The 14,070-nt window shown below is 35.2% G+C and overlaps 1 long non-coding RNA gene across 1 annotated transcript in view; it reads right to left on the minus strand.

The window, feature by feature from the left end:
• LOC144247308 (uncharacterized) overlaps positions 1–14,070 on the minus strand; it is a 297,702-nt gene that overhangs the window by 33,627 nt on the left and 250,005 nt on the right. The window lies entirely within an intron of this gene.

Raw genomic sequence — 14,070 nt, forward strand, 5'->3', positions numbered from 1 at the left:
TTTAAGTGAAATTAGAATGAAATACCAATTAAGCTTGTTTTAGAACCCTTATCATTGTTAATTTGCTTTGCAATCCAACTAAACCTTTCACATTTCTTAATGCTGCGCTACATTGTGGTATTCAGCTAAATGATTTGCCTACAAATAGGATAAAAGAGCCATATGATCACGATTTAGCTTTCAGTCTGAGGGCATATATTGCTGGTTAAAATAAGCTTATGAAACTTATGGAGTGATATGTCAACTTTGAATTAAACCATTCAGAAAAGTTACACATTTTAATGATAATTTCTGATACCTCATTCAGAGTTTTTTATTAGATTCTGCTATATGAAAATATATCTGATTTTTAGAGCTCTTATAAGAACATACTGGGTACTTAAACTTCTAAAGCAGCTTTGTACAATGTATGAATGCTCTATTACAACTCAGCAGGTGTATCACACATGTTTATTTACCCCAAATGTACCTATTCATTTAATTGGTTGAGACAGACTACTTTACTGTTCTTGTCACTTTGCAGTGGCATCAACTGGCTTCCTTCCTCCTTTCTACATCAATGGAATAATGAGTCAAGTTTAATTTTTACTTCCCTTTCTTAGTGAAAATGATAACCAAGGAAGACTTTGGGTTCCTGTCTGACTGTGTGGCATCTATTTTAGTTTGAGTCAACTACATTTGTGTGCAAAAGTTAGGGCATTTCACAGTGTGCAGACTTAATATTTTCTTCTGTGCACCCAGATTGCCTCTTCAGTTAAATTGGTGGACTGCACAGATGCAACTCGCATACTCCTCGTGCATATGTCACACAAGAGGTATGCTTTAGTTCAGGAATTCTACCAGCCCAACTAATGTTTCTGAGAGCAGAAGTTGATGATGTGGTTGTATCTTTTACAGATCTCCTTAGATAGGGTGAGAACCTGCTCTTGGACAGCACGGGACTTTAATACCTGCTGTTGTGAGCCACCTCATGTTAAGGAAAATATGACAGCAGTGGTGTGGTTGAGGGTGCAAATTCCCTGGACATAGACAAGTTTGTGTGTGTCTCAGCATAGTAAGCACTCTTCACACAGTTCAGTTCCACTTCCTACATCAGTGCATCTGCTGCAAGTGTTGGTTAAATATAATACATAGAGCAGCCAAGGAAACTGTTCCTTAAAGCAGAATATCTCTTGCTTTGTCTGTGGAGAACAGCTCGTGTTGCTAGCAATGCAAGGAAAGAGAAATTTCTTTTTGAAAAAGAAAATATGTTTTCCTGAGGTTTGTCTTGCAGTACATTTAACTACAGATGGATGTCAATGAAAATTCCAGGCACAAGATTTCTTATGATATTGTCAACAAAGTTATTTACATAACAAAGTTATTTATTAAAAATAAGTTGTTCTGATTATAAAAGTGCCACATAGATGTCACTCCTATTCCACAGCACAAGAAAACGGACCCAGAAACTTCATGTGTATAACAGATTCTGCTTTAAAGTTTTTGACAACATTTGGCAAATTTATTCCCAGAGCAGGCACAATAGTTATTGGTACTATGGTTCAAGTTGTTAGTCTTAGCTACAAATTTACCACTAATAGTTGCCTACTATTGTCAAGTGCCATGTTACATGAAGACATAAAAATGTAATAAAAATTAAACTTTTAAAGTAGGCAAAAAAAAAATCCACCAAATCCATGGATAAAATAAAATTGTGCTATCTTACTAGATGAAGAATAGAATTTTAAAGTATCTTTTATTTGCTCCTTGATATTTCTTAAGTACTTGTCCTCAGTACTGGAACTGTCTCAGATATAGCCTCTGAATAATAAGCTAAAAAAATTAATTTGAAAGTAAATGAGAAAAGAAAAATTGGGTACTTATTTCATATGATATGTATAACTGTTGATGAAATTGCTGACCTAAAACAAAACTAAATACCTCTATGTGTATATTCCATTTTAGTATTAGTATCACCTAGTATTTCAGATGTCTGTGCATCTAAACATTTAAATAAGTTCTATGTGAACTCTACACTTTAAAAAGAACACTTACCTTAAAGAATACAGGGACTACATGTGTGTGTCTACAACACTTTTTTATGTTGGCAATATTTTTGTGAGCTTGGGCACTATTCAGCAGCGCGATGCCTGTACAGGACTGGAGGATGTGGCCAACAGAGTGCTTACCTAGTAGCAATCAGAAGACATCATTTAAACCCAAACTTTTAACTTACTTGCCATCAGACTGAGACATACTTGAACACCATTATTTTTTAATTCCACATATGTTTTGATTATTATTACCTAATAGTCAGCATTTGATACCTCAAAATACAGATAGAAATTGCTCAAACCTCAGAAATATCTGCTCTATGAAACTTCTGTTTCATAAAGGCCTGTGGGTTTTTCTGCTTTATCTTGTAAACCTCATCACTACTTGTATAAGATTTATTTTTTGAGTTAGAAATTTAGCAACAAGCAGACATGATTGCTTTTTTTATTTAATGTTTTTTTCTGTTCAAAGATAAATATTTTCTCCTTGAACTTTCTTTCTTCACTGTGGTACAGAAGAGGAATGCAGGTAGCTTTTTGTTCATATGAGTTTTGCAAAAGCAGAAGAGTCATTGCCTGTACTGTTATTTCATGTGTATGTCATGATCTTTGAGCTTTCAACCTTTACCCTGTTGCAAATCAAGTTTCTGCTAGCACAAGCAGCTCCTGAAGCAGCCACTTTGGCCATAGTCAGCCTACCTGGGTTTCCTGAGGATGTTCACCCTGTGGTTTCACATATTCTGAAACAGGAAGCAATTTAGTGAATTCTGTTCACTGGAAGGGTCAAATGCCCTCTGCTTAGAAAAAGACAACTGACCTAACAGGCCTTACCAAGTGGAAATAACTTCTTCTGTTTGCTGCTCAGTTATTTTATTGTCTTTCTTACATTGCTAAACATGTTGTCTTGTTTCTGCTGGGGCTTTACATTTTTCACAGCACTTCTCCATTCAATAGATGTATTATATGAACACAGTTGATTCAATAGATTAATACAGTTGGAATTTTTATTTTATCTATAAACAATTTAAACTTAAGGATGGACAGATCTGCATAAAGCAGTACTTCTCTCATTCTCTGTTCATTGGGGAAAGGAAGCTGTGCATATCAGGTGTGCAATTCCAATTTACAAGATCAGGACTCATAATCTTGAAGTTGCTCTTTAAGCAATGTAAATGATGACAACATCCTTAACTTTAAAAACAAGAACAATTGCTTTCAAAGGTATTTTTTTCCTTATTACTGCTATGGGAATGAATAAAGATTGAGATTTTCTTCCAGAAGCACAAAAGATTGAGGTTTTTTACAGTACATTTTCCCTCTTCTACGTGCGGGAACAGAACTTGTAGAGGTTTGTAACTATTGCTTCATCACTATACTTTTCAGTGAATAAATATTGCTCATCGATAAAACCTCAGGCAGACGGTCAATAATGGTTGAGTATTAGGTAAGGCTACAATGGATGCCTGGATAAATTTATAGGTTGAAGGAAAAGACAACAGAAAACTCTGAGCGCTAAAAAGAATATTTAAGCATTCTGTAGGGATTAGAGCCAAGTTGTTCACTGGATAGCAGGTATCTTCTTACCCTTTGGGAAACCTAAGAGTTATGTGGGATTTTATTATTAGAAATGCTAAAGAACAGTTTTGTCAGCAGCATTATCTTGTCCTAAAGATTCTTGCTTAGTTCCATATATAATTTTATTCAGTCCCATAAAAAAGCAAAATAGATGTTTGTTTGCTAGACATTTATAATTAATTATACCTTGCACCAGAGGAAGTTTCTTTAAAATTTCCAAGTGTTACACATTATACCATAGAGCTAGATAGATGTGCCAAGCCCTGCTTTAACAGATTATGAACTTGGTAAATACAAAAGCAGGGTAACAGCAGAAGTCATCCTCTGAGGTGGTTTGAGATCACATAAATCTCCTTTTTTCTATTTCTGTTAATTGAATTTAATTTTTTTTCTTCATTTGCAGTGTTTGACATGCTTTTTTCTATTTTTTTTGGTGAGGCTTAACAGGCATATTATCCATTTCTTTGATTTCTTTGTAGACCCGAGTGCGAGTTAGACAGCTAAAGAAAAAAAAATCTGAACTTCACCTTTTTGAAAATCGAGGCAAAAAAGGAAATTCCTCATTTGTCCCCCTGCATTATAAGGTCACGCTTGAGAGCTTTATTATCATACTGGATTTTTTTCCCTCTCCTTGTGGGTTCACAGCCATTTAATTTGTCTGCCAAAACTATTGGAGATTCTTTATTTATCCTCTATCTGCAATAGGTACAAATGTAGCATTGCTAGAGCTCATTTATGTTTTTCCTGGAAAGTTAGAAGCATAACAAATATACTGCAGAACAGTCTTTCAGTGCATCTCTGAAATGTTTTCAGAAGCTTCTCATTGCTCACCTGTTTTGGCTTCCTTCACAGCCAGTTCAGGAGTGCAGAACGTGAATTAGTGTTGTTTTGTGCCTGAGCAGCCTCCTTGACTGATGCTCTTTACAGGTCCATCAGGAAGGTGTAAATGACTTTTGTAAGAGTGTTTTCAAGTGTAGAAAAGTCCCGGAGGCTGCTTGTACACCAGCACTAAGATAAAACTTTAATTTAGGTCCTGTAAAATGTATAACTCAAACTGATGTTGTAGGTGTCTTTATAATTATTTAGTTTATTAAAAATTATAATGAGATTTGACTCATAGGCATGGGATCCCCAAGATAAAAAAAGCACCTAAACTCACCTTTTTTTTCATAGGAATGTGTTAAATCTAAGCATTCCTTGAGCCTACATAATCAGAATACCCAAGTATCATTTAGTCATTCACTATTGATGTCTTCATAGATATGTAGAAATGAAGTCCTATTCATTACCATTTTCTGCTTACATAATACTGAGGGCACTTAAGGGACTTGGCAGCAGGGAAGCCTAGAGAGAAAGGTAATTTTGACAGAAGAAAACTGTTGTGTTAAAAGGAAAATATTTCCAGAATTTGGATAGGGCCATTGAAGGATATGATGCATTGGCTTTTATTTGTTTTGCAGATCATTATTAATGATTATCAATAAGGTTTTTCTGTATATCTTTTTTACTTGGGCCTAGAGGCTGTTCAATGAAAGATATTCATGTTCATTTTCTTGAATATGAGGGATGATTTTTCATAGATAGAAGTAGAGTTATCTAGCCAAAATAATAGTTTAGGAAACACGGAAATGGCTATATTCTAGCTCATAAAAGTCAGAGCCAAGGTGGAGTTGGAGCTGAAATTAGAAAGGGATGCAATGAATAACAGGAAGTGCTTCTACAGGTATGTCAGCCAGAAAATAAAGGTTAAAGAAAGCAGCACCTCTCTGATGAGCAACGCTGGCAGATTGGTAACAAATGCGGAGAAGGCTGAGATGCTCAGCAGTGGTTTTGTCTCAGTCTTTTATGGCAGACTCTTTTCATACCTCTCCAATGGATGGACTGCAAGACGGGGACTGGGGAAAAATGAAGAGGTACCTTGACAAATTTGGTAGGGGAGTCCAAGGTAACCACATGAAATTCAACAAAGCCAAGAGCAAGGGGCAATCCTCAGTATCAGCACAGTCTGAGGGGTTGAATGGATGAAGAGCACTCCTGCCAAGAAGGTCTTGAAGGTGCTGGTGGATGAGAGGCTGGCCATGAGCTGGCAGTGTGTGCTCACACTGCCCAGAGAGCCAAACATGTCCTGGACAGCACAAAAAGAAGCATGGCCCACAGGGTGAGTGAGGGAAGGCATTCTGCCCCTCTACTTCACTTTCATGACAACCCAGCTGGAGAGCTGTGTCCAGCTCTGGGGTCCTCAGCACAGGAAGGACATGGATCCGTTGGAGCAGGCCCAGAAGACTGCCACAAAGCTGATTAGAGGGATGGCGAATATCCCCAAAGTGGAGAGACTTGGACTGTTCAGACTGGACAAGAGAACGTTCCAAGAGAGACATTACAGACTTTCAGTGCCTGAAGAAGACCTAGAAGGTAGCTGCTAAGGGTTTCTTTTTTTTTTGAAAGAGCATGGGGCAAGGAGTAATGGGTTTAAAGTATTTAGGGGAGGTTTAGATTAGATACTTAGAGGAAATTCTTACTAGGAGAGTGAGGAGGCACCAGAACAGGTTGATCAGAAAAGCTGTGGAAGCATTCGAGGCCAGGTTGGATAGAGATTCGAGCAACCTGGTCCAGAGGAAGGTGTCCCTTGGAACAAGATTATCTTTAAGATCCCTTCCAAATCAGACCACTCAGTGATTGCATTATAAAAATAATTAACTTGCTAGATGTATCATTTCAGGATGATGATGTTTGCTTGACAAAATAAGTTCTTTGGTTTATCATTTATCTTTCTCTCCTTTTTCTCCCTTCCCCCTGCTTTGTGTTGTTGAAAGGCAGCAATATATTACACAATTTTCTGGTATAATGATGGTACTCTGAATCAATAAATGAATCCTCATGTTGCACAAAGGATACTGAGCAATTTTATTTCATAATAGGATGCAGAAAGTGACCATACTCTGCATTTCCTGCCCTCATAGTGGTTTTTGGCTTTCAAGTCTCCATCAATCTAAAGAAAGTAAGAGTCAAGTGAGATAGAAGCAGCAGTGAAGAGACATGAAAACTAACGATAAGGTAGGAAGCAGACAGATCTATACCAAAGTTCAGGTTACAGTCATACCTCTGTCTCCATGTATGCTGTCACACCACTCCCAAATTCTGTGTATTGAAGAAGCCATTAGCATCTGAGAGACAGATTCTCTATCTGAAGAAAAGATTTCCATTGAGCTCTGCATCACAACATTGCATTTAATTAACTAGCAAAACACCCTGAAGTAAAATTGAATTAAAGGTCTCACTTAAGGTAAGGAAGGTGAAGAATTTCAGGCTTAATTTGCCATATGGTATTTCATTATTTCAAAGGCAATGTGAAATTCCTATATAAATGGCCAAATTGGTCATTGACATAGTAAAATTCTTGAATGCTGTGTCTTAAGCAGAATTTCTTCTCTTTTGGACAAAGTAAATTTACGTAATTTGCAGAAATTTTGTACAACAACTCCATGTTGGCTGAGATTAATTATGTGCAATACCCTGGGAGCAAACAGACTCAGTGTTTCACTCTCTAATTGGATGGGTGAGATAAGTTATAAAGTTCTTGCTCTTCCTTTATTCTTGAAAAATCCTAACAAAGATGTAGGAAACTGCTTTGGAGTGCAGAGGGATGTTTTTCTTAGCTTCTGCCTTCAATGTAATTTTTTTTGTGTGTGTAGTACATATACAATCTATCACGCAGTTTCTACTACAGAAGCAAAACATCGCCTCTTTTTGGAACAAAGTCAGCACCAGCTATATGTTCATAACTGACAGAATACCATTTCCATATGAATTTCTCCATTCCTGTTGTTTCTATAGACTGTTACCAGCCTATATAAATATGCCATACATTTATATTTTAAACATGGAATGGGTCTAAAATGTTGTCTTTTTCCTTTCTTTTATAGTAGCCAAATGACACATAAGCTTTTTCTATTGACATAATAATGGTTGAGAAGTCAAAGGAGGTGTATTAGACAGGAATATTCACAATATGAATTCAATCTGTATTTTTTTAAATAGATCAAAAATGCAATAACCTCTGATTCCTTTCCATTATAACATCTCAAATATTGTCTTCTAAGAAAAGAGTTTAGAACATACCTTATATCTATGTAATGCTTTAAATCCCATATACAGCTAATGCTGATCTTCATTTGAATGTAGGGAGGTATAAATACTTATATGTGGAAAAAAAGTTACTGTCATTACACTTGATTTTGAACTTCCATTTCTGCAGTAAGAAGATGATACCTGCACAAACAATAAGAAAATGTGGTGGAAGTTGTAAAATTGTTAGGGAAGTTGGCATTTCCCTTCATGGAAGAACGTATGCTTATATAATTATGGCGTGCTTTCATTATTATTCTCAAAACTTGACTGTAGAACATACATCTTACCATTGGAATTGTTACTATTTTATATTTCTATCTGCAGTATCTCCCCTCATGTTCTATCCAGTTGCCTTTAATCTGTGGGCCAGAGGATGAGTTGTGTGCAAAGATGGAAGATTTGAAGTAGTTTATTATGGAAAACAGAAAGTTGTGAAGAAATGTTAGGGCTTCTATACACAAAAACTTAATGTCCAAAGAGAGAGGTCTCTGGATAGGGCAAGAAGTACTGTGATTAGTTTGACCATCAAGAACAATAATCTTGTTCTAAGGGGCAGTTAAGCAGTGGAGTAGTTTGCTAGGGCTGGATTCTCTGTTGCTAGAGGTTTTTAGAAACTGGTTAGGCAAATATGTTAGGTGTGGGGTTTGTGCCACTTGTTACTTGGAACATAGGATGCACTAGACAGACTCCTGAGGTGTGTTCCAGCCCTATTTTTTTGTTTCCTCTATAAAGGTTTCAGGACAGACTACATGAAAATCATTACTAAAAATCTATTAAAACAATTACAATCACTTTACCCAACAAACCATCTCTTAATTTTTTTCAGAGATGTCTTGGTTTATTGTGGCCTGTTAGGTTTTATTAAATTGATCCTTGCCATTTATCATTCACCATCTGGTTTCTCCTAAGTGTTTATATATTGATTCCTTTGTTACTTAAATCTGACCGGGTAAGAAAAGGAAGCAGTTATCTTCTGTTCAGAGAAAACAAGAAAAGTTAACCAACACCTGTAGCATGGGCCCTGCAATTCTTATCATGTTTATATGTTGATAAATCTGTCCAGCATTTTCAGTAGTCTAGTCAGTGCTGCTTTGCTGTCCTGAGTAATCCCTCAAGTCTCACCCTACAGCAGCCTTGTGCCATGCAGCTGGCATTAGATGCCCTTGACAGGATTTACATAACCTCCACCACCCCTGAGAGGAAATGTTTTCTTTAGGCTGCACTTGAGGCCCTTACAATGTCACAAGTTTTAGTCCGTCTCACATGGACATATGTCACACCGACATTTGTTGTTCTCTCTAGCATTAATATGAATGCCTTGAACCCAGTAGTATTGTATTGTAGAGTGATCCTATGAAAACTTGAAAGGGGTAAAAAGACAAGAAAAGTTTTTTCTCAGCTAGCTATAAGAACCTTGAAAATAGAAGAAAAATCTCAACTGAAATTGGCTTTAGATTTTATAAACTATTCATATGAAAAACATTTCTTAAGAATCTTTGATACTATCAATTTTTTGTACATAAATGCTTATGTGTACAAAATGCTTATGTGATAAGCATTTTATATGAAAAATGCTCAAATCAATTTCTGTTCTGAAAAAGGAAATATTCATTTAAAAGACAATAAACAAAAACTTATGAGTATTTTATGATATTGTTTTATTTTGGCATTTTTTATTCTCGTCTTTTACGGTTTGAGTAGCCATTCATTAAGACTGACATTTTCAATCCTGAAATATATAGTTAAGCATTTCTCCAATTAGAAAATCAGATATATATTAAGTTTTTTGCCTGAACTAGGTATTTCTTACATCATATGTGTATAGTAACAGTTAATATTTGCATTAGCAATAAAATTTCAGTAGTTAAGATTTTTTTTTTTTTTTTTTTGCAAGGTGGGGGAACTTTAGAAGCCCTTATTGCCATCAGACAGTAATGTAACTGAAAACTGAGTACATCCTGTTGCAGATCCTTAAAAGAACTAAAGAAATTCTTGTGGATTTATCATTTACAATTGAGAAGTCCTATTTCCTTAAACAGGCATTTTACAGGTGTTTGATTGTTCTAATACAACATAACCTTCCAGGAAAACTTGTTCTTCTGAATTGAATTACAGAACTTTCAAATGTTAAATAATAAAGATTTGCTTTAAAAATTACTGTGGCACATTTCTTATCATTAATTACTGTTATCTATACAGAAATCAACTACATTCCATTTACTTGTGTGCCACAATATTGCATGTTTTCTGAATTCACTCCAGGATAACTGGTGTAAAGCAGGAAAATGGAACACTGAGAACAGCGACATTGAAATTTGCAATGAAGAGTATTGACATGGTATAAGGTGTAGTGATATTAGTTTGCATCATGGAGGCACCCCTGGGATAAGAATATATAGGTCTACAACAGCTATACTTTTTTCATGATACCACAGTATTGTTGCAATGGAGTTCAATTCACTTTCCTCTGCATATCCTCAACAATTTACTATTAACTTGTCCAGTGAAACAGAGGGTCATAAGGCTTTGAAGCCAGTTTGAGGGAGTGCATCTTGAGATGATCAAACCCTTCTGGTGCCTCAGACCCTGAGATTATCTGAAAAATATCTCAAAGTTGCCTGACATCCCTTCATTTTAGCCCTGTTTTTCAGGGAAACAGTAGTAAATTGGATTCTTAAAAATGCCTCTGTCGCAGTGTGCATCCTTCCAGTGAAACAGTAAGAAGCTTCTTATTGTGACTGGTTTATATGAATTGTTAAGAATTGCTGGAAATATGTTCATGATATGACACAAGCCAAGACAGTTGAATATTCAAAACCAATGCTTATGCTCTCTTCTTTGACACATTTCTTTTCTAGATTTTATGGTTAAGGGAACAAAACACAATTAAGCTTCATGTGAGACTTAAGTAGGTAACCCTTTATGCCAAATTGCTAATATACTAAAAATGTTAAATATTTCTAGGGAAATATAGCTTCCATTCCAATTAAGTTTAAAACAAGTAGCACCTTTACCTACACAATACTACAAATTTAATATTCAGTTATGGAGGCAAGTTTTACTCTAATTTCACACCATTTTATATGTGACATTAGGATAAATATTCCTTAGAGAAGATGTAGTGGAAGGGTGTAAAAAAGTAGGATTTAATATGATTAAATTCTTCTGAAAGTAACAGAAAGGTTTCCACCAAGTTAATACAGATATAGGTGAATATTTTGAATTGAATGAATAGAGAATCTGCACAGTGACTGCAGCAAAGATTAATTTGTGTCCATCAGCTATGTTTTTCTGCCAAAGCAGTGACATGCAACCAGTTCAGTAAACCTTCTTAAGGCTAAAACAAATGGAAGTAGTCTTAAGTGCAAAATCTTTCATGTATTTGAAGGCCCCAGTTGTCTACATGCACTGAATTTTTGAGCACTGTAGTCTTTTAGAAAATTAGACTTGATATAGATGGGGATTACATTTTTTCCACAAACAATATATCAAAAATTTCCTTTTGTCTGTGTATTTAGTGGCTACAATGAGATTTCAATTATCCAACAATGGACACTATTTTGGTATGCAATATCTATATGTGGAAGTAAACTATTTTGTTTCATGTGCATTATTTTGCAATTATTTTCAAGATGAAGAGGTGTTTTAATGCTGAAGGTGATAAGAGTTACACTTTCTCAAGTATTACACAATGACCTTTTTTCAAAGTCCTCTTAAGTCATCACTAGAGAGTTGATGATGCTCTTACAAAACACTCAATTATTGATTTTTAAGCACTTTTAAGATTCTTGAGATGAAGCTTATATGCTTGTATAGTTTAGAAGATGCATCACAACTTATGCTTTGAAAAAGATTCCAGATATTTATGGTTGTATGTCACACATGAACTCCCAAGGAAGTACTCTTCTAGTTGAAGTGCAGTCAAATCAAAAGAATAGAAAAAAAGTGAAAAGCTTTAGCAATAATTAACAGTACCTAAAAACATCAGTATTTAAAACTCGATAGACATAACAACATGAAGTAAAAATGGTACTTTTCCTTCCATGTAATTTATTTCTCAAAATATTTCTCAAAATCCATAGAAATTTTTGTGGAAAATTCCTTTAATTTATCCATGCAGACAAATGTTAAAACAGAAAATGATGTTTAGTCTGTGGCATACTGTGAATTACTTTTGTTGTTGTTATTATTTAATAGGGGCAGGGGGTTTTTGGGGGATTTTTTTTTTTTTGCATTAGGGAATTTAGCATACAGTACTGCTACTGTATAATGAGGTTTTTATGAGGAAGTGTCTATGAAGTAGTGGCATTTTTACATGCTTGAACAGATGTGGATTAAATTTGCCAAACAGGGAACACAATCTCATTCACTAAATGGATAATAGTTTTCTTTCAAAATGTAGACATTTGTTATGAGATTTATATTTGTCTTTCGATTTCTGAATATTGGTAATGCGTAGCCACTATTGATTTCAATATGGGTTGGGAGTTAGATGTCCATCTTTTGGCATTTTTATATTTGTCAAAATCATAGTTTTAACTCAGAATAGGGTTTTTCCTTTCAAAAGCATAAGGGTTAAATCAAATTTTTTAATTTGTAAGAATGCATGCTATAAGCAAAACATTTTTCACAAGTACATATCTAAATAAATTTCTCCAATTTACAGATACTTCTGAGCTTCATTTTTAGACTAAAATTCAGAGACTGTAGGCAGACACACTTATATTAATTTATGTATTTTGTGTTGAAATTTCAGACACCCATAATTTATATACCAATATATGAGGTGTACTTACCGAGGTGTAAGTACTGATTGTACTTACAATTTTCAATTTCTCTTTGTGCTAGCTTTCAGAAATATTTTAATAATTTTCTATTTCTTTGTTGATAATCTGGTCCCTAAAATATTTTTAAATAGAGTGAGCTGTAATTTTCAATCACAGAAACTAAATCTGGTTTGGTTAGAATTGCACAGACAGGACTGAAGTGGAATCATTTACTCAGGAATTTTTCTTTTATGAATAATGAGAATTATAAAATTATGGCAATTGTTCTGCAGATGACTAAGAACACCATTAATGGACTAATTGCTATTGTAATTACTGTTATAATTATTAAATATGTTACTTCTCTTACAAAATTTTTGAAGTTACAATGGTCAGTTTTCATCAATGAATTATTCTAATGTTTTGTAAATATCTTCATACATAATTATTTTCACATTGCATCTTTTTGGCAGAGAATAGGTTGCACGTTATATCTAGGTGAATAATGAAGATAGCTCAAAATTGGGGAAATTTTAAATTGGTGAACCCAAAACCACTACAGACAATGTGATGTTACATGTACAGGCAGAATGATCCATTTCATGTCCATATGTCTAAAAAACTGGATGTTTCTTCAGAGATTTCAGAGGAACAACCAGCCATATGTGTGATTTCATGACTGAGAAATTTCCCTCACAGGCTCTTATCTGTCTTGTTTCTCTGTAGCCTCTATGTTACAGCCTATTAACAGCCATGTAGTTTGGAAAAGGGACACTGCTGGATACTGAGCAGGGAAACCTTCCAGATGAGAGGAGAGATTTGTCCTTTCCCATAAGCAAGTCATCAGGCATAATTATAGTAATGAGGCTGGCAAGGACTTCTGGGGTTCAGCAGAGAGTTGCTGAGGTTCTCATTTAAATAATATTGCTGATTACAGACATCCCCATGTTTAAAAATGTAAAGATTTTCATTTTCAAAGAGGAGAAATGAAAAGCACTCACTTCAATGAAAAGTTGCAGGAAGTTAGCCTTAAGATATTGGCAAAATTGGAATGACATTGTGCAGATAAATAACAGACCATTTTGTCAGATTCCATTTTACAGCTGCCTGTGCTGTTAAAAAATTATTCTACTGCTTAAGAATATTACTTTTTTAAAAGTGCTTTAAAGTGCTTTTTTAAAAAATGGAACATACTGAAGCCTTTTCCCAGGCTTTTCTATTGAAATAAACCAACAAAACAAAACAAAGTTAACACCACTCAACTCAACAACCCCTCCACACCGAATGTCTGTGTGGTGCTACCAAGGGCTGATCTCTGTTCTCACAGCTGAACCTGGCCGGGATGTTGAAGGGCATCCCAGAGGGAGGTATGCTACATAGCACCCTAATTGTTATTGTGCTATGCAGCAAGGACAATCTGAATAGTATTACTAGGCAAGGGTGACATTCTTCTAATCCTCCTACTTCTACGTCATTTGTCCCAGTAAATCACTCTCTAACTTACGGTCTTGCTGAATCTGTGTGGTGTACTGGTTCACCACCTACAGAAATGAGGAGCTGGCTGAAGT

The sequence above is a fragment of the Lonchura striata genome, chromosome 1 (genome assembly GCF_046129695.1).
Source record: "Lonchura striata isolate bLonStr1 chromosome 1, bLonStr1.mat, whole genome shotgun sequence".
Classification (NCBI taxonomy): Eukaryota; Metazoa; Chordata; class Aves; order Passeriformes; family Estrildidae; genus Lonchura; species Lonchura striata.